The sequence below is a fragment of the Spea bombifrons genome, chromosome 1 (assembly GCF_027358695.1).
Source record: "Spea bombifrons isolate aSpeBom1 chromosome 1, aSpeBom1.2.pri, whole genome shotgun sequence".
NCBI lineage: Eukaryota > Metazoa > Chordata > Amphibia > Anura > Pelobatidae > Spea > Spea bombifrons.
The window spans coordinates 97,860,276-97,881,498 of NC_071087.1; positions in this window are offsets into that span (position 1 = coordinate 97,860,276).

Here is a 21,223-nt window from a genome sequence, read left to right on the forward strand (position 1 = left end):
ATCGCACAGATTTTATTTAATTAATAACACCTATTAAAAAATGTAACCAGTACACTACTATGCTTAACCTTAACCATATAAATCAAAGCTAATTTTGACCCTCTTTCTTCCATCTATTGGTCTCAAATTCCCTATTCAACTTATTCTACGTGTTAATTTGGGGTTTCCCGGACAAATGGGACTTCTGAAAACAAAAACGTTCCCTCACCCAAATAAGAGACCGCTTAAATCAAAGTTTAAACATTTATTGAAGTCAGCCATGGATAAAATAGTCTACAGTGCTTTTAACTTTGCAATTTCAACATATCCCTAAACAATGTTGTAAACAGTTAACATCATTGTGCAAATATCTGCAAATTTACGTAAACATATTGACATAAAACCAACCATTACATGAGCTCTAATGGAGCCAACCCATGTATTTACCAAATTTCCCCCATTACAGCATACATATTTGACACCCCAAGGTATTTCAAATGCTAGTATTTTTACTATTTCAATTACACTTCAACGCTGGCCAACTCTTCGCGTTCGTGTTTGTGTTCATCTTCATGGGGCAAATTTTTTTCTTATTCCACGAATATTCGCCCGTTCCTGTGTTCGGTTCAGGCAAATATTCGTGTACATCCTTTGTGTTTTTTTTCTTCGTTTTTTTGCACCTGCACTTCGTTGGCTGATAGCAGACGAGCCCCCTGCTAGCGACCAATAGAGTCGCTCTTACAGACTTTTAAAATCCTGGTGCCGAGACTCGGCCTGGAGAGACCACTGGTCTGGACCGCTGATTAAATGGGCCGCTGCAGAAGTTAAAGGTCCGTACGAGCAACCTTAACTCCTGACGGCGAACCTACGGATTTCTGCTCCTGTTATCTACACAGCATTGCAGGGGTTAACAGGAGCAGAAATCCGTAGGTTCGCCGTCAGGAGTTAAAGGGCCGTGTGAATTACTCCATTGGTCGCCAGCAGGGGCCTCCTCTAGTATCATCCAATTGGGACTTATTTAAATAACAATAATATTATAAAAAACATATCATGGGTCCCCAAGTGTACCCATCTTTGTAAAATTGTCCTATAGGAGGCATGGGGGGATTTAAATTAAACTACAAGCCTTTTAGGAAATTGTTGCCCCCCTGCCCCTCACCACAGCACACTGGGTTGAGGAGGGTTAAAAACTCTTAACAAGACTCCATCCTATGCCTCTCATATTCCTTCATCCCTCCACTGAGGGATTGTGGTGACTCAATAGGAAACTGTCCCTACTTCCTCCTTACTTCTAAGTCTGTCATATATAGGGATAAGCGCTGTCCAGGCGCCACTCAAAGGGTGCAAGCTGTGGAGAAAAAAGGTAATCACTTACATTTTCATGACATATCCAGCAGTGATATTGATATCCAGCAAGGTCATTGATCCTTTTCATCTTTTGGTAGAAGATACGTATTTGTGTGGATATTAAAGTTGCCAAACACTGGAGGAACATCAAGGATGGAGTCATTTTTCATGGGAAGATAATGGTTAAAAATGCTATTTTTAGTATACTGCATTTTTTGTGGAATATTACATGAGTACTTGTGACTGGAAGGATACGTCATGTGTGTCTGGAATGACTACTCTTAACTCTTATTCACTGAGGATATAAGATAAAGCCAGCAGGGGCCAGATGATCCCTTTTCCACGTTTGTGTCTGTGTCATAACCATTCTAATACACGGCCTCACCATGCTACTGACACCAATGGTTACGTAGTTACATAGGCTGAAAAAAGACATGCGTCCATCAAGTTCAGCCTTTCCAACATCTGTTAATTGCTGTTGCTGTTGATCCAAACGAAAAAATGGGCTAACACTTCCCTGGCTACATCGTCATAACTGGGAACTCTACATTACACCTCTCTCCGGGTCACTCTCCTCTTTCTTAGGGGCAGGAGGTGGCATTTAGCCACACTCACCCCCTGTCTAATTCCTGCTCCCAACTCTTTTAGTGCTATCTGGGGCCAGCCCTAACCGTCTAATTGGGAAACCCCGCACCAGCATAGCTAACCAGGCACCTTGGCTAGTCTTACCCTCATGTGTGGCTAGCTCCTTGCCCCTTGTGAAGGCACTACCTCAGAGGTTCCGAGTTATGTGCATCTTATATTCAGAAAAAATAGTATTTCACAGACAGACTAACATGCACATATGGGAACTCTCCGGGTTTTGCTGCTTCTCTGCATCACCATGGAGAAACTCTGGGTTGCAGGAGCGGTATTGTGACATCCCCCACTCAACTGACTAGAGGTAAGTAAATCCCATGACAGAACATCTCCTGCATGCAAGACAGCTGGGATGGGGAAAGAGGCAAATAAGTATGTGCATTAGAGTGCTTATGATGGCTGGAGTGTCCCTTTATTGTGGTAACAGCAGGCAGAACCATATGTGCTACTAACAGCACTCTAAAGCCATCGGAAAGAGCTCATGGAGGGCAGTTCATTGGCACAACATATTTTTGTTAAATGGATAGGAATAGACAATTATCTTTATTTTTTTAACGTATTAGCTCAATATATAATATGATGAATTAAATCTAGTGTGCATTAATTATCCCCACATTTGGCCTGTCTTACTAGCAGTCAGTTAATATACAGCTGGAGGAAATTAACAATCTTGTGTTAAATGTACTGAAATGCAAATAATATTGGCAATCATGAAATATTAGCTTCATGATGAATTATTGTTGATCCGTAAATAAACAAATATTTTTAACTCACTTTAATGGAATTTGCATATATCAGACAATACACGTTGCATGTTAAAGGGAGATATCTAAGCATTCAATTAGTATGCAGGGAGCCCGTGCAGTGTGCAGGGTAAGCTGTGATAATTCAGAAGACAGGTTGTATTCTCTGCATTGCATCTAGGCTGACTAGCTCCTGGCTTTAATGATTTAAATTGTTTTTGACTGACTCGTGGAATGTGTCCATCATTCCCAGAGTTTATCTGCTCTACTCATAAATAAATGCATCCTACATACCCTAAATGATTTATATCTATATTTCTCAATCAGACTTTTGAAGATATAATGGCATTTTATAAATACAAGCAGATCCAAGGCCTTCCAGCATGGCACATAAATCTCTAGAATGATATATACAATTGTTTAAAAAAAACAAATGTGATCTAATGTGTTTACTTTAGCAATAATTGTTGGACTTATTGCAATGCTAGCAGCTGTTGTTCTTTAAATAATACGCAATTTGATTGCTACACTGTTTATTTAGTACATTATTCTAGCGAACAGATAAGGAACAGTGACAATGTGACCTAGACACAGAGTACAAATAAATTGACCCTTCATGTAGCATAACCTTATTGATGTTTCAGTAACAAAAAGTAGTTCAGTCGCAATGTTATGAGTTCTACTTCAAGTCGTGTCAGGTTATTCTTCTGGTACACAAGATATATACCTCTCTGAGACAAGGGAACAGCAAAATGGGTGACAATTATTCTGTTTAAAATGAATACTGTAATCAAGTATAGTATTACCCCACTAAAAAGAGATTTAATACACTTGACAGGACAAACCAGAAAAAGCAGATAAGCCAGCTGGATGCTCTTGATTTTCAGTGTAAGAAGCAAGGAATGTCCATCTGTGTTGTTAGGTGGATGTAACACATCAGAACATTGAAAGTAGTTTTAGTTTATGTTGTAGTAATCACAGGTCCAAGGTGTGACAACTCGACTAATTACAATTTCAATATACTAAGCACCAGAATTTATGGAAATTGCTGTTTAACAACAGGTGAGCTACACGTTGACTCACATGCAGTTGATTAGTAATTTGGGCTCTCAAGCCTTTACGAAAGATATGCACTGATGCCAGACGTTAGCGACAGCCAACACTGATTAACATAACCTAAAAAAGGGTTCAGATTTACCCTAACAGGTCTGAAGGCAGTAAAGCTCTCCCTTTTATGACTTCCTATTATTCCTGCTCATAAGTCCTTTCTCACTAGTCTTCTAGGCAATCCATACTTACCTGTACCCTAGGCTCCATGTATCTTAGAGATATTCCATGCCTTTAATTAATGCTAAATTAGATATTAAACATCCATACACTGAACCAATGATTGTATCTTGAATTCCCATGTAGTCAAGCTGACTTCGTAATGCTAACTCCAGGGCGGTTAGATAGACTACACAAATGAGCTCCCATTACCCTGGCATGACATTTTCCTCAAAATGTATTATGATACAGCTGTTCAGAGTTTTTTAAAGGGTTACTTTTAAATGGATTACTGGGTCACAATGAGGGCCAGCCTTAGGTGTCCATGTGTCCTGCCCCTATCATCACTTCAAGAGTGTTTTTCCCCTTCCTTTACTGTGCCACATCTCTCTTTTCCTACCTCATGCAGTTCAGGTAAATAAATGCTACATGGAAACTCAGCCTTGGAGGTATAGATCAACTGAATAAAATATACAAACCGTATATTTGAGGGCATAGAGTAAATAAACCACACACGGAAACACAGCATTGCAGGGATGGGGCAACTTTCACTCTTTCTTACACTCCATCACTCTTTCTCACACTCTAATTCACTCTCTAACACTCTCTCACGCTCTTTGTCAATGTCTCCCTACTTTCTCCATGATCTCTTCATTGTCCCTGTCACCTTTCTTGCAGTTGGTTCTATTGCCTCTTCTTGTTCTTCTATCGTCTTTCCTATTCTGCTTCTCTGTGAACCAGGACTTCCGAAACACTTTGGTAAACACGTGGAACCTCCAGGCACACATCCTCCCCTGATTGGAGGAACAAGGGAGAGCTTGCTTCCCTGTCTCCCTCTTTTTGTGGAAGTACTCTGAGAGGAAAGAATAATAAAGATGGATTTGCAAAAAAGAGATGCTTTTTCTGTACAAAGACAGAGCAAAGTAGACAGCATTTACGCTTTCCTCCAATCAGTGGAGAGGGTGTGGTCAGAGGTTCTGTCCTTTTGTGGAAGTGGTCTGGGAGGTTAGGCTAACAAAGAAGAGTACGAAGAAAGAGGACAGAAGAACCAGAAGAGGCAAGAGAGGAAGTAAAGGGGTGGAAAATTAGAGAGAGACACGGAAGCAGTCAGCAAAGACAATAAGGAGACATTAAGAGAGAGCATGAGAAAGAATGAATGGCAGTGTGATAGAGTGATCAGAAAGTGAGAGAGAATATAAAATAGTGAGAGTATAAGTGAGGGTGAGTGACAAGCCCCTAGGTTAAGTCAGCTGTGCGGAGGTGTTGCGGATCTGAGATCTGAATAAAAGACACCATCATTTTAAGGCAAGGTTGGTTTTTCTGATGATTTTTCTACGAACAAAACGTGTCTTATAAATGAGCATATACGGTATATTCATTCATTATGCTCTTGCAATATCTGCCTCATTATATTTATATATATGCAGATCAAGGAAGATGATGTCGCTTTCACTAATCAGTTGTAGTTCGAACTTGTTAGTGCTCTGACTTTCAATTAAAGAACTGAACAAGTCAACAGAATAACCAGTGACATTAGCACCAGTGACAAATTAATTTGTAAGCTCATATAGCCTGTGTAAAAGGGGTTAGTCTCTGTTTTACAAGATGATGATATAATGTTATTTTATAAAGAAAATAAATAAATACATTTGGTCATAAAGTTATAAAGTCTTATTAAATGTCATGATTTTAACTTATACCTGGTTTTATTAGCTGCATTGTACCAAAGACTTTAAAGATTCCTTCTACTGAGCCCCAAGGTCTGGAACAATAGAGACAAAATCAGCCACACTTCCTCAGTGGTTGATTCCATTACCAGTGCTGACAAATGTGTTAATGATACTTCGGTATGTTACAAAGACACACAAGAAGCAATATGCAATATTAGGATGTCACCGAATGCGCCAGTTGAGGGCAATATGGTGACACCTGCGGTGAGGTCCTCTCAGGATCCTCCAATCAAGGGAGATGACGTCACTGCAAGTGCCGTCATTTTACCCTCAGGTGAACTATATGAGTGATATATCAGTCATATAGGTACAATATATTTTGAAAAATAAATAAATGATGGAGTTAATAACTGTCAGTGCTATTAATTAGAGTGTTGCAAAAAAGCATACAATATACTATCTTGATTACATTAACATGATGGTTCTAAGAAAAGCTGTATCCATGAATACATTAAAATATTTACTGTGTGGATTTGTAAGAAGCAAATAAGATGCTTTTGTTCAGTCTGCCGTTAAGTTATAATTTACAGTGGTGCTGCTAATTTTCACAATATACATAGTTTTATTTAAAACACTCATTAATGTTATCTGCAACATGTTCTATAACCTTGAATAGGTTTTTGATCAGAATTCACCAAGAAAAGCCAAAAGGCTGATTCTGAATCCATGAGACAAAAAGTATTTTATACTGTGCCAAAAGCAGATAAGGTCATTTAAAACCAAAAACAAGTAGCTTTTATTCCATAGTCTAGTCTGAAGCCCTTACATGCTCAATGCAATATGACTAACCCTAAGAGGGCACTCCAAACTATGGAGTAGGTTCTTATTCTAAACAATAATATTAAAGAATGCTCAGGTTCATATAAATGATCAATTTTATTTTTCCCAATAAACTTTCCCCTCCTTTTTTCGGACAGCTTAAGCATTTCCCTTCCCTTTGCCACTTCTCACTTGATCTCTGTAGGTATCCTCATCTTATTTAACCTTTCAAGGACGAGCGATGTCTGTCTGCAAACTGACAGATTGAAAGTAATATGGCTCAGGACCAAATTATGCAGAAATATTCCTAAATGTTGTATGTTGTGAAAGCTTCCACACACATTTATGTTGTAGTTACCAGTATTATAGGTGATTAGGCCATGTTTGCTGTAAAACACTGGATAATTCTTAGCTCTTGGGTGATTGTGACAGTTATGGAATCCTAATTTTGCAAGTCCTCTTGCAAAAATATGTTGGGTTTCTATGTATAAAAATAAATTGGGATTTTATTATCAACAACATGTGCCATTATTGGGCTTATTCTATTCCTGGTGTGGTTATCTATTAATCACAATGATTCCTCTTTTAACAAGTCATGCTAACTAACATGCTTCCATCAATTATTTTGTACATTTGTGTTATACTAAAACAGGATACCCAAATTTACCATATATTTATACTTTTTAAAATGTAATTATCTATTTTTTTTTCTTGCAAATACAATGTGTTAGAAATGTAATGACCTTGTGGTAAGGGAATAAAAATAGCAAGCACAAGCCTCTTAGTCTATGTTTTGCCTTCGGCAGTCCAATACACCTTCAAAGTGAGTTTGGTACTTTATCTACTGCATAACTAAGTAATGTTATTTTCCACTGAATTTCTCCCCTTCAGTTGCAAAGAGCTAATGTTGGTGACTATGTTTTGTTAGAAACTGGCTGCATATTAGAAAAGGCATATATTGATGATAAATACATATTTTAGCATAGGTAGCCTTAACAATAACATTATAAAATATTTAAAATAGAATGGATTGTGGATCACCGAACAACAGACTATGTTAGCAAATGAATATGTGGTACTTAGTAAAACTACAGTAATAGTTACCAGAAGCAAGATTTTATTTGATAGAACCAAGGTTCTTGTATGCTCATACTGTAGGGAAATTTTGTACAGTACTATGCCTTCCATTATTAAGGTGTTTCTGTGTAATTTATATGAAGACTTAAACCGATAACACAGCAAAGCTGCTCAGTCATCTCAGCCAAACTGAACATCATTAATAGAGAAAGGAAAATGTACGGATAGGATATTAATGCATAATATATATAGTGGTGTGCAAAAAGTTCTAGGCAGGTGTGCAAAAATGCTGTAAAGTAAGAAAAATGATTAGAAAAAATTAGACATGTTAATAGTTTATTTTTTATCAATTAACAAAATGCAAAGTGATCAAACAGAATAAAAATCCAAATTAAATTAATATTTGGAGTGACCACCCTGTGATTTCAAAATGTGGTCACACCAAATGTTTGTTTATTATTGAGGTTTGGATAAGAGTAGTCTGAGCATATTAACAAGAATCTGAAATGTGACAATTCAAGCTTAAAAACCCAACCAAAAAGAGCATATATCAGGAACCAAGGCTTCTAGGACTTGAGCCCTCATGTCTGCCATGTTAATCGATTTACTTTGCCAATTTGACAATCTAATTTAAATCATCTCCACTTCTCTTCCACTTCACTCTAAAGTCTTCATAACCAGTGTCAAGTGATGTTCCTGTCACTCGGTTTCTCTCTGAGGCTATAGCATGTTTTTTTGCAAAGCACTCCCTGCCAGATTATTGCACTTGGTTTCAGTAAGTTTGTTGCTACTTCTGTTTTGCATCTTAGTGCTGGAATTAATGCCTCAACTGACTACATAGAAACATAGAAACATAGAAAGTGACGGCAGATAAGAACCAGTAGGCCCATCCAGTCTGCCCAACCTCTGAGTACTTTCCTTTAGTACTTGCCCTTATCCTATATCTAGCTTGGCCTTATGCCTATCCCATGCTTGCTTAAATGACTTTACTGTATTAACATTTACCACTTCTGCTGGAAGGCTATTCCATGCATCCACTACCCTTTACGTAAAGTAATATTTTCTGATGTTACCATTAAACCTTTGCCCCTCTAGTTTATGCTTGTGTCCTCTTGTTGTGGTAGTATTTCTCCTTTTAAATAAACTCTCTTCCTTTACCTTGTTGATTCCCTTTAAGTATTTAAATGTTTCTATCATATCCCCCCTGTCCCGTCTTTTTTCCAGGCTATATAGGTTAAGATCCTTTAACGTGTGCTGGTAAGGTTTATCTTGTAATCCATAAACCATTTTAGTAGCCCTTCTCTGCACTTCTCCAACATTTCTATATCCTTCTGGAGATCCGGTCTCCAGTACTGTACACAATACTCCAAGTGAGGTCTCACCAGTGATCTGTACAACGACCTGAGCACTTCCCTCTTTCTACTGCTAATACCTCTCGCTATACAACCAAGCATTCTGCTAGCATTACCTGCTGCTCTACTGCATTGTCCAAATCCTCAGAAATAATTACCCCTAAATCCCTTTACTCGCACTATGAGGTTAGGACAGTATCAAATATTCTATACTCTGCCCTTGGGTTTTTATGCCCCAGGTGCATTACTTTGCATTTATCTACATTAAATGCCAATTGCCACAGTTCTGACCATTTTTCCAGTTTACCTAGATCGTTTGCCATTTGGCTTCTTCCTCCAGGAACATCAACCCTGTTGAAATTTTTGTGTCAGCAAATAAACATACCTTTCCATCAAGACTACTGTTGCCATCTCTTCCTCATAGACTTTGGCTTGACATGACGCTGTCTATTTGCATTGCCATGTAGACTCTATTTAGCACAAATCATTACCCACGGATATGCACTTGAATGGGCCCATTGTATACCTCCTCAACTCACACTAAATAACAGGCAAGAGAATAAAAAGTATTGTCTTTGCACACAAAAAAAGCTAAATATATAATAATAAAAAGTTAAATATCATTGACTAGCAACTTGACCTTTTATTTGTTTACAGCGTCTGATACAAACTGATTTTTTAATTTTCCTACCATTCTACTTTTATGTTGACAAAAGTAATATAGGTATCAATATAGTGGTTTTCTTTTCATTTTAAATTATCAATGAAATGTATGTTGCAGAATATTTTTCTACAATGTATAATATCAAAACTAATAAATCATTAAAAACAAGAATTTGGTAAAATTACATATCAAATTCTCTTGCATATTCCATATTCAGTTACATAATGATGTTTTCTTGATAAAGATTGTACAACAGAATGTTGCTTAATATGTTAGTATGAACAATTTGCAAAGGGCATTGTTAAATTCATGCATGATGATGAGGAGACAAAGTTTAGGTCAAAGATAAGTTGTGCATCACCAATTCCCATACATCAATCTGATATTTTCCTGTCATTTCTTTACAAATGATTTTACATCCTGTAATTTTTCATGAATGTTGAAAGATTGTGTCAGAAGTTTACACAGACAACATGTAAACCAATGCCCTTCCATGGGTAGCTATTAATAATTGTGATAATATAACTTCAGGTGGACTTGCCAAATTAATAAAATCATTTTAAAACATCTGCAAAATGTAAATTAGCATTGTGAAGATATGTCAGCAAAATCAGATCTGTTTTATTGGTCGAGAATAGGGTAGGAAGTTTCAACTCAAAACTGAACTGTTTAATTATATCAACTTATAAGAATGCAGAAATTATCAATGTAGATATTGAATGATAGTCTGCTTTCAGTGTAAATAATTATAAATTAAATATTAATTTAGTAGATCAGCATGTCATTATGGCAGGGTCAGTTTAAGTAATACTCAAGCAACAGTTTTAGTCTAGAGCAGTGGTTCTCAACCCGTGTATCCTCAGGACCCACATTTGTCTTTGGTCATTAAGTCGCGACCCAAAAATAATTTCATTTCCGAAACATTATATTTTATTCCATAAAACAACTTGTGCAGTATTCCACACACACACACACATATATATATATGCACTTTTTAAACAGTAAACAAACAAACAGATACTTTGCACAATGAATAATGCAGTAATCACAGCGCTAGTGAAAATTAATGGGGGTGGGGGGAAAGGGGTTGTGGTGTCTGGGTAACTGGGGCTGACATGGTGCATAGGGGCTGTGGTTGGGGGACAGGGGTTGTGGTGTGGGGGTAATTGGGGCTGTGTGGGGGTAATTGGGGCTTAGATGGTGCATAGGGGCTGTGGTGGGGAGTAGGGGACAGGGAGTGTGTTGGGGGCAGGGACTGTGATGGTGGTAACTGGGGCTGTAGGGGTAATAGGGGATTTGGTGGGGTAACAGAGGCTGTGTCCTAGTGGGGGACAGAGGCAATAGGGACAGCAGAGCAGAATATATATATATATATATATATATATATATATATATATATATATTTATAATATATATATATATATTTATAATATATATATATATACATAATTATATACTTACCTCAGAAAAGATGAGAGAGTGGAAAGGCTGCCCGCGGGCTGCAGCAGGAAGAGGGGAGGAGCAATCAGAGAAAAACTTTATTCAGCTCCCACTAGGAGCAGACAGCGACCGCAAAGCAATCAAGCAACTTGCTTTGCAGTCGGGGAGTAATACTAAAGTACATGCCGGACCGGAGGCTGCCTGATGGCCCTGATTGTTGCGGCCGTGGTCCTGACAGCCTGCTGCTCGCGGATTGCCGCTAGAATGTGAAGAATTTTCCTGGTATGCCTCCAGTCCGGCCCTGACCCTCCGCGACCCACTGAAGACAAGGTCGCGACCCACTGAAGACAGACTTTTGGGTCGTGACCCTTGAGTTGAGAACCACTGGTCTAGAGTATCTTACACTCTGAGGAACTACCTTTATTGAGGACGTTGGAGACATCTACAAGCACAGCAGAAACGTAAAAGCTAGAGGCACCACAGATATGTGCAGATGCTGTATTTATTTTAAATACCAGCTTTTATTCCAGACAATAGAGCCAATTTGAACAAAAACACAAATAACTGTACTCTTAATTGATAAGTGCTGTTTGGTTATCACCTGCAGCATGGAAATGGACATATTATTTCTTTTTTCATACACTAAGGTTTGATATTATTTTTTATATCTACTGGACAATACTATTGACAGCGATTTATGTTTTGTGTCTTATATTGTTATATAACTACTTACTAAGGGTTGATAATATATATTTTCATTACTGTCATCCTTTCTACCACCATTTATCAAAGAACATGACTTTTGGGTTTTTTGCTCCAGAACTTTGGGTGAAAACAGATGAAATTAATGAAATATTTGTTCTCATCCAAAACAGACATGATTGTAGTGAGTGGTTTTTTCCATTTCCAAGTATGATTTTGACACATTTAAATTAACATCAAAAAGTTACTTATACAAGCTGCATTTTTATTATCAAAAGACTGAAGAAATATGTTATTTAAACCCTTACTAGGAAAGAGTAAAAACAAATATCTCACTTATTCATTCTGAATTAGCAATGAAAATAATTGATGGCAAAGTCCATAAGACCTAATGTACTGTAAAATTAATTTGATAACAATGGAAGGGTGACATTGTGTCTACAGCACCATTTTACTTTTAATATGTACAGTAGACTTGTGCACTTGGATTCTTATGAATTTTAACAAAATTTGCAAGGAAAAGGAAACAAAGCAGAGAGCCCTGAATTTTTTTTGCATTTCATTGTTTTTTCACTCTCGCCCACTCTTCATTCAATCTCTCTTGTGCAACATCACACTCTCTCCCTCATGCTTTTTCTCAATGTCTCCTCACCTTCTCCGACAACCACTTTTCCCTGTCAACCTTTTCCACGGTTTTGCTTCTTCACGGTAAAAAAAAAAAAACATCTACATATCTGACATCAGCTAAAATTAGCTCTATTCCACTGCATTGTATTGGCAATAAAGGGTTACAGACAGAAATATAACCATTTAATGTGATTCATGGCTCAGGCAACACTTAGGCTTATTGATTTATTTTAATTTTTTAACATAAAACAGGCACATGGAGGGTGATAATATGATTGAATCTGTGTAATAAAGGCATACTCCAGTATAGAGGTTGCACAGGGTGATGCACCAGGGAAGGGAGAAAGGCATACATGTGTGGCCTCCATGCTTCTCCAACGGGTTAATATTACTTAGCCACATACATCCCAATAGAGTTGAGGGGTATGGGACATAGGTGGCTCCATAGGTTGATTTATGCCCCTTATTGTTTTATATATATGGCATGTGATCATACCATTGGGGACATGGGATGGGCTCGTATCTTTGTAAATAAAGTTGCTTTTAAGAGTTTTAACATGTAAGGACATGCAACTATAGTCATGTTAACCCTTAACTCAACTATTGACTAGACCCCACAGAGCATATTATCTGTGAAATAAGGCTACTAGTGTTTATCAGGCTTCCATTACAACAAAGACCCTGTATATCCACCTTCCATAATGACAACAAGGCTAAGTTTAGATCTCATGCATCAATGATACATGGTTTTGACTAATTTCATCCTCTCTTGTATGGATAAAGTTACTTTGGACCTCAGGTTTGTGAGCTTTATGTAGCAAAAATGTTGCAGAAACATTTGTTTTAAAAAAAAGCCTTAAATCACTCAGCTGAAGTAATTGCATAATTTTCTAAATAGTTTGCAAATTGCCATCAAAAGTACATGAAAGTATATGTCTTTAAACTTTACCTTTTCAATGAAGGTAGCTGTGCAGCTGCAGGCACAATGATCAGTCTACATGCAATTAGCTGTAATTTTCTGTAGTAGATATAATTTCCTTGTTACTTTTTCACACTGATTTTGTTCTGTTTTCTTTCTTTTACTTCATCATGGGATTTTCACATTTTACATGAATTTCCATTAATGGATGCAAAAATGTTTAAATGTATTTATTTGTAAAATTCATTTATAAAAATAAAATTGTAATATTCAGTTGAGTGGGCTTACTAAAGAGTAGTGCAAAAGAACATACTGACACTTTGTAAACAAAGCATAATTAAACATTCTGATAGCCTGTTTTATATTGAAAAAATTGGTGACAGAAACAGTGTTACCTTCAATGAGCCCTCTGTGACCCATAAGCCTGATGTGTTTTTACTCAGAAACATTGCTAGTGTATTTTAAAGATGACTGCCTCCTGATAGGAAGTCTTGCCAAGTTTACAGTACCTTTGTTTGTGTGTCCTTGTATATATACATGGCCAGACTGGCAATCACAAGGCAGCCCTGGCACTTTAAGGCCAGTGGCTCTCTGATGACACAGGTGTTGCCAGCGGCTGGATATGAGTGGCCGCAATAAGACACCAGACACCACAATGTGTGCAATGACTTGGCCACAGCTTTATTGAACACATATTCACCGCCAGGCCACCTTGAGGACATTAACCACCTGCCAGCTGATTGTTGATTTAGCACATCAGGCAGTTACACCCCAAAGAATATACCAAGAGCTTCAAACCAGTATTACACATCAGCACACACTGGCTTGGCCTCTCCAGAATTCCGTTACGGGTACCATATAGCCCTCTTAGGTGCTGGCAAGGTGACCGCAAAATGCAGCTGTGACTAAAATATTAATCCATGTTAGTCACCATATAAATTGAAGAATACACCACTGTCAGCTGACGGCCAAGTTAGTACATCAGGCTGGTACACCCATCATAATCACCAAGAGCTTTAAACCAGTTGTATTGGCCACCTTTGGCATGGATTCTCCCAATTTCCACTGTTGGGGAAATACCAACATTAGTCTTCTTAGCAATCCATTCTGTGCAGGAGGGTTTTCAAGTTCCAGATATTCTCCCTTCCTGAAAAAGAAATAAGACAGTGCTACCTCTGTTTATATACCTGCTTGATACAAAGTTGTAAACATGGCCAATGAATGAGAGAGACACAAAGCATTCCTGCATAGGCCAGCAGTCATATCCTGTTTTCCCCATTGCTTCAGGGGGTCCTATTCTTCTTACTTATGACCATCCCAAAATCTTTTAATTAATGTTAAATTTTTTGTTTGAAAACTCAAATTAAATACATTATAGCTTTGTGTCTACTTTCATTTGATATACTGTATTTACAGATGGTGCCTTTCTGTATTAGGAGAACCGTTTGATAAATTATATATTTCACTTAAAGCTTGATTAAATTTGTTCTTACTTTTTTCAATAAAACTTAATTTAATCAACATAACAAAATATCTTATATACCATTTAGATATCCACTGGTTTATGTTTTTGTTTTGTAATTGGCTTGGCTTCTCTTTTGATAAGGGCTATTTTCCTTTGAAGCTGACTTGCAAACCTTCTTTGTGAAGCCAGTCCAGCTTTCAACCATTTAGTAAGAGGATAAAATTTGAGTTAATTTGCCAGCTGCAGAAATTACTTAGTAAAGTTTCCATACAGATAGTTGAATAGAATGTGAAAGATTAATCTGTTTCAAGAAAACAAACAAGAAAAAAAACATTGGTTTGTTATTAACTAATTAAAACAATAAATAATTAATTGAATTTGAGTTCTTACAAACCCAGAAGATAAAGTAGCATTGCCCATCTTTGATATCTGGGGGAAACAGATTAAAGTTACTAAACACTGCAATAAATCTCTAGTAATCCATTTGTGTTCCAATTTAAATAGCACAACATTTGTCCTTTTTTTAATCTGTAAAGGGAAACGTGTTGTCTCTTTGTAAAGAACCCAAACTCATTTTTGTGATTAGGAGAGCTGCTTTGTAGTACTTGTTGTTCTGTCTTTACAATCATTTTCATACGTTTATATATTATGCCACACAAAATCAAAACAAATTAAATTACTGGTTTTTGACTAGGTTTAAAGTAATTTACGTCTGAACTTTTTTTCCCTAGATGCATGGGGGAAAAAAATTAAAAGCATGAACATTTTTTAATGAGAGCAATTATTATTGGATCATCAGTCACACATCCCAGCTGTTTCATGCTAACATACTGCAACAGCCTGGGTTTTATAATTCTAGAGAATGCAGTACACAATAGATAAATATTGAGTTCTCATGCCCACCAACAGAAGCTTTTTCATTTGAGTGTTTACATTATTAGCCATTTATACTGTATTATGAAATGCCAGCAGACAAGTATCGATTTCAACAGAAAACACAAAAACACACAAAAATCTATATTACGGAGATTAGAGTATAACTTGGAGTAGTTTAAAAAAGCACCTAATATATTACATTTGTTCATATGGATCTGCAGTTAGAGAAATATTAAGCTTCATACTTTTTTTATGAAATAAATACAGTATATTTGGTACTTTTATTTACCCTGTGATTGCTGGGGTCGGGGTAACATTTTCCCTGGAGATTATTTTATATTTGTCAGGATATAACATCCCACAAAACTTCACTATGTCACAAGATGGCCACATGGAAGCTACAATTTCACATCTCAGTGGGCCTTGGTGGGACAGTATATGAAAACCAACATTTCATTAGCCACTGACTGCAATGTAAGTAAAATTGGGAGTTGAAAGAGTGTGTAAGCACTATGCTACCCCAGATCAAATGATGAGTTACTACTCCTCTGCCCACTGAGGATCAGCTACTTCAGTTTCCTTTATATTTTTGATTTTTTTTAAGTCCAGGGAGGGCTTTGTGTGTTAACTCGACTGACAGCAGGACTTTTCAATAAATAGATCCCTCTGTCAGGTATTCAGGATGATAACTTAACAACCTCCCCCTCTAGAGAGCCGCTACTCTTGTTTTCCTTGCTCCCTTTTCTCTAGAAAAACATCAGCTATTAGAATGAGGGGTTATTCATCTTGTGGAAAGTTTGCATCTTCTCACTGAAGCTGAGTTGTCTGCCTAGTTGGCCTGCATGCAAGCATCCGTTATGCCTGCTGCCTTCAGACCAATCTTTGCCTGACAGGTACCACATAATTCTTAGTAATCCATGTAGCTGTATTTTGGCAAATCAGTCTTCAGGACCTACATCATTTGTTTTTGGAGTTTAGAAACCCTGGTAAGCATGTCGTCCAGTGCTGCAGATTATTTGGCCCGTAACTACCAAGTTGTAGACATTGGAGAGACACAGCACATTTGCCATGTTGCACAACTGCAGTACAATGATGCTGTTAGAGTTGTTAGCTGCACAGACTTAGTAACATTTTGAGGAAAATTCTATTACCTTCTAAAAACTCAGGTTAAATATTTTATGACCAATAACAATAATAACAGTTTTTGTTTCTTGTATACATTGTACAGCCAATACACTGTTTCTTGCAGCATGCTTACACCTGTTTGGTAGGCCTCGTATTATACATTTGTATTATTTGAGCCTGTGACTAGCTTAGCGCACCGACATTTTTTCTTTTCCCTGTTTGCACATATTTGAGGTTGTTGGCTCCTCATCAGTCTGGTTGCAGCTTGCTGTCCAGGGGTTAATAGGGAGGAGGTTTAATTGCACCTCCCCCAACACATTAATAAGGTTTTGGTAGCAGTATAAACTGCTTTGTGTGTCCACTACGTAGGAGGTGAGAGTAGGTTCTCACCCTATTGAGAGTGTGCCTTGACGTGGCGGGTGAGCTTAATTATGCTTTGGCCAATTCATATAACCAAAACCTCTCATTTATATTATGTTTATATATTTGTTGCCAACTTTATTAGGGTAAGAAGCGCAGACAGTTTTTGTTTCTTGTAAACAATAATATTGTGTCTATCTCCATCTGGTTATCATTTCCATTTTTTTGCAGAGAACGTTTTGCAATGACCAACAAAATAAAGAATTACCCCTCTAAAAGTCATGTAAACATTCTTATTTTTCCACAATGCCTTTATTTCCTGGATCAAGTATTAGAAATAGATGAATATGATTCTTAATGTAGCAAGTTGATCAGTTAGGAAATACATGTAGTTTTGTAAGCTGTTTTGAGTCTTTTTGTTTGGATTAAGCACAAAACTCTATTATAATTCCAAAAGCTATCCAAATATCTATTGGTGAACATTTCAATATTTATATCTCACAATATGATACCAAATGTCCAAATTCACATGGGACATTCCAGATTTTGATGCTTTGTGCTGCAATTCATTGAACTGTTGCAATGTGGAGATCAGTTCTGTGATCTGCAGGTCTTGTTGCTCCACAGTCTTTCTTGTCAGGTGTACTGCATGCCAAAATGCGACGTCAAATGCGAGTACACAGTAAAGTGAGCCAGGAAGCATGCTGAGAAGAGTGAAGAAGGTAAATAAAATGGTGGTATTGTAGAGCAGAGCCTCAAGTGAGGTTACTGGAGAGAATATGTCTTTGGGGTCCGTGAGAGCGTGTCTTTGTTGTGGTGCATGACCAGGGGCACCTACCTTACCCCTCACAAGCTCATGAAGCTAAAGATTACACACACAGACACAGTATTTGCCCAGACTGCATTTATAGGGCTTACCCAGCACCTCGATTGCACCCACAGTGGCCTCTTCTCAGAGTCTCAGATCTCCATTCAGTCAAGGCTCCTCTCAGTCTAGCTCACACATACCCTTTACTCATTCTCTTTATTCCTTATACTCAAAATAGTGACAGAAGTTGATAGACTGTCAAAATACATAAAAACACTCTACTCATAAACACACAACTGTTCATACATGCATACACACACATGCACACTTGCCCCTGCAGGCACACATTTGTTTGCCCTTAGAGATACTTGCTTTAACATAAACACTTTTAAAACACAATGCCCCTTCTCGCTGATCCCTTCTTCTCATTATGTCTCCTCCTTTTTCTATTTATCTATTCTTTATCTTTATTTCACCTCTTTCTTTATGCCCCTTTGTTCTATTTATACCCCCACCCTTTCTGTTTATCTCTTCCCTTTCTCCCATTTATCCTATTTCTCCTCTTTCTCTATTTTCTCCACGTCTCTTCCATTTCTCTTTATTGCTCACCTTTATTTTTATCTCTCTTTGTTCTCTTTATCTTCCCACATTTTATTTCTATTTCTTCTCCTCTTGATCTCTTCCCTTTCTCTTTATCTCTCTACTTTCTCCCATTTCTCTTTATCTCCCCTACTGTTCTCTTTAGCTCCCATCCTCTTTCTCTCTCCTTCTCTTTATCGCTCTCTTTTCTCCCTATGGCTCCCTTTTGTTTTATCCCCCCCTTTTACACCCCCATTCTCATTATCGCTCTCCTTTTTGTTTATCTAATTTCTTTCATTTCTCTTTATCTCTCCTTTCCTCATTCTCTCCCTCTTTTCTCTTTATCACTCCTGCTTCTTGTGATCTCCCCACTTTTCCCTCATCTCTCCCCTTTCTCCATCTCTCCTCCTTTATCTCTATCTCTGTTCTTTTTCTTTATCTACAGTCAAATGTGGAGACATCTGTCTGACAGCTAAAGCTTGGCTGAAATTGGGTCATGTAACAGGACCAGAGCTCAACCCCATTGAAATGCTGTGGCAGGACCTTAAGAGAGCTATCCATAAACAAGAGACTGATAAATTCATAAAGAAAGATCACTTCAAGTTATTGGTACTAAAGGTGGTTCTGCAAGCTCTTGAAATACAAGGTGTACTTTTTCCCCCACACATGGCTTCTCCATTTTGGCTTTATTTTTGTTGAATAAATCATGAGACGGTGTAATAAGTCATGTATTGTTGTTCATCTGCGGTTGTATTTACCTAATTTTTAGACTTGCTAAGGAACAGATGATTGTTATTATGTCCTCAGATGTAAAACCATAGAATTCAAATAGGGTGTACTTTCTCTTTCACACGACTGTATTTCTCCCGTGGAATCTGTTCTAAACAACAACAACAACAAAAAACATAAAACATAAATAAAACATGATTATACACACTAATAGATTTCAAAAAAGAGAATTTTAGATAATATCAAATAAGATTATTTCAATTTCTTTAAGGAAGATGGTTTTCTGTCCTGTTTTCTGTCCTGTTTTCTTTCAGCTGAGTTGCTGGGAGAGATATTAAAAGTTGTTTTTTTCCTGATTTGATTGCAGTCTGCTACATATCCTTTTGTATTCCTGTCAATGTGACACTGATTCGCTGCAGTGTCTCCAGAAACTGGTTAGCATTACCTTTTTTGTGAGATCTAAGTGGTTGTGCTGTATTTTTACTGTGAAAGCTGGGTCATTTGATTTGAGCATTATTCCATTTGATAGCTACCTTCAGGGAATGTCTTTTTCAAATGTTTATTTCTATATTCTTGTTGGTTGTGAGGACAGAAGGCAAAAGAGAAGCCTTGACTTTTTTTACAGGGCAGCATCCAAATGAGGTGAAGTTCCTAGGGTTTATTAAGTTTTTTATGTGTCTGTGGAATATGTTTCAGCAGGAGCAGATCTAAGCTGTAAAGTGTATTTGAAATGAGCAATACGAAGGAATGTGTTGATAAGCCTGAAGTTCAACTCTAGGGCTGAATTTTTTGATGGCAAATCTTTTGCTTGAGTGGAACATTGCCATCATATGGAAATTCTACAGCTCAACAATCAGAAAATAGCCTGTGTTTCCTTATCTCTCTTTGGCACTTTGCATCTTTCAAATTGAAAGCCATTTTACTTTCCTAGAAGAAAAAAGTCATAGCAAATTGCTATAATTAACCATAAACCTTCATGTAAATCAGTATTATCTTAAACAGCAGGTATGAAATACAGTGTTTACATAATGATATTCCATTTTATATCATTTCAAAAAAACTTCAATGAATTTAGCTAACAATAGTCTTGGGAGTTTAATATGTTACAAATATTGTTAAAAAAAACAGTAGAGTGTTAGCTGTTAGAGGCGAAATGTCAATCTTATCCTACAATATTGTGTCTAAGTTACATTGCTGTACCCCAGAAACTATGAAGAGAAACTAACTGAAGAGTATTTTTGGAGAAAATACAAAATGGTTTGTAGATGCTATTAGCTCAAATGTGAAGAGACCTCTGAGGTCCTCAAAGCTTTTACTGCAGCCCAATATATTTTTCTTTCTCAGGTCAATAAAAGTTATCACCTTTTACTAAAGAATCTTTTCTTGAACCAATATGCATTTGATAGCTGGAATTGACAAATGGCTTAAAAGGCACGTGGATGTACATAATCTAATAAAAATAATAAATTAAATTAAACTCAAATTCTGATATGGTAGATTCTTAACTCAGCCAATAATTCACACAGACTTGTTCAAGTAGAATAATATGACTTACAGATGGAAACTTCTCCATTACTTCTGATTCTCTAAATTGCATGACATCACCAAAAAACAATGCAATGCTGGGATTTCCAGTCTTTATCCCTCAAGTCATAATCAGATAACGTTAACCTTTTGTTAAGTTATAGTCAAAATAGATTTTTTTTGATATGTAACATATGAAGCTATGACTAGCGGAATTATTGGTTCACTTTTTATGAAAATGGCTAGAAATTTTATTGAAAATTATGCTCCGATAATGACACCATATTCAGTCAGCACCCTATTATTGATGTTTAAATTGTTAATATTAAAAAAGACAGTTAAATGCACCAGGAACATTTTAGGAATAACTCTGAAATTGTTTGGAAACTCTTTATAAATGGTTAAATAAAAGCATGTTTAAAAAAGGTAATCATTTCCTAGTAAAAAAAAAATATATAAAATACAAAATAATGTACAGATTACAAAAACATCTCAAATTATGACTTTAGCACA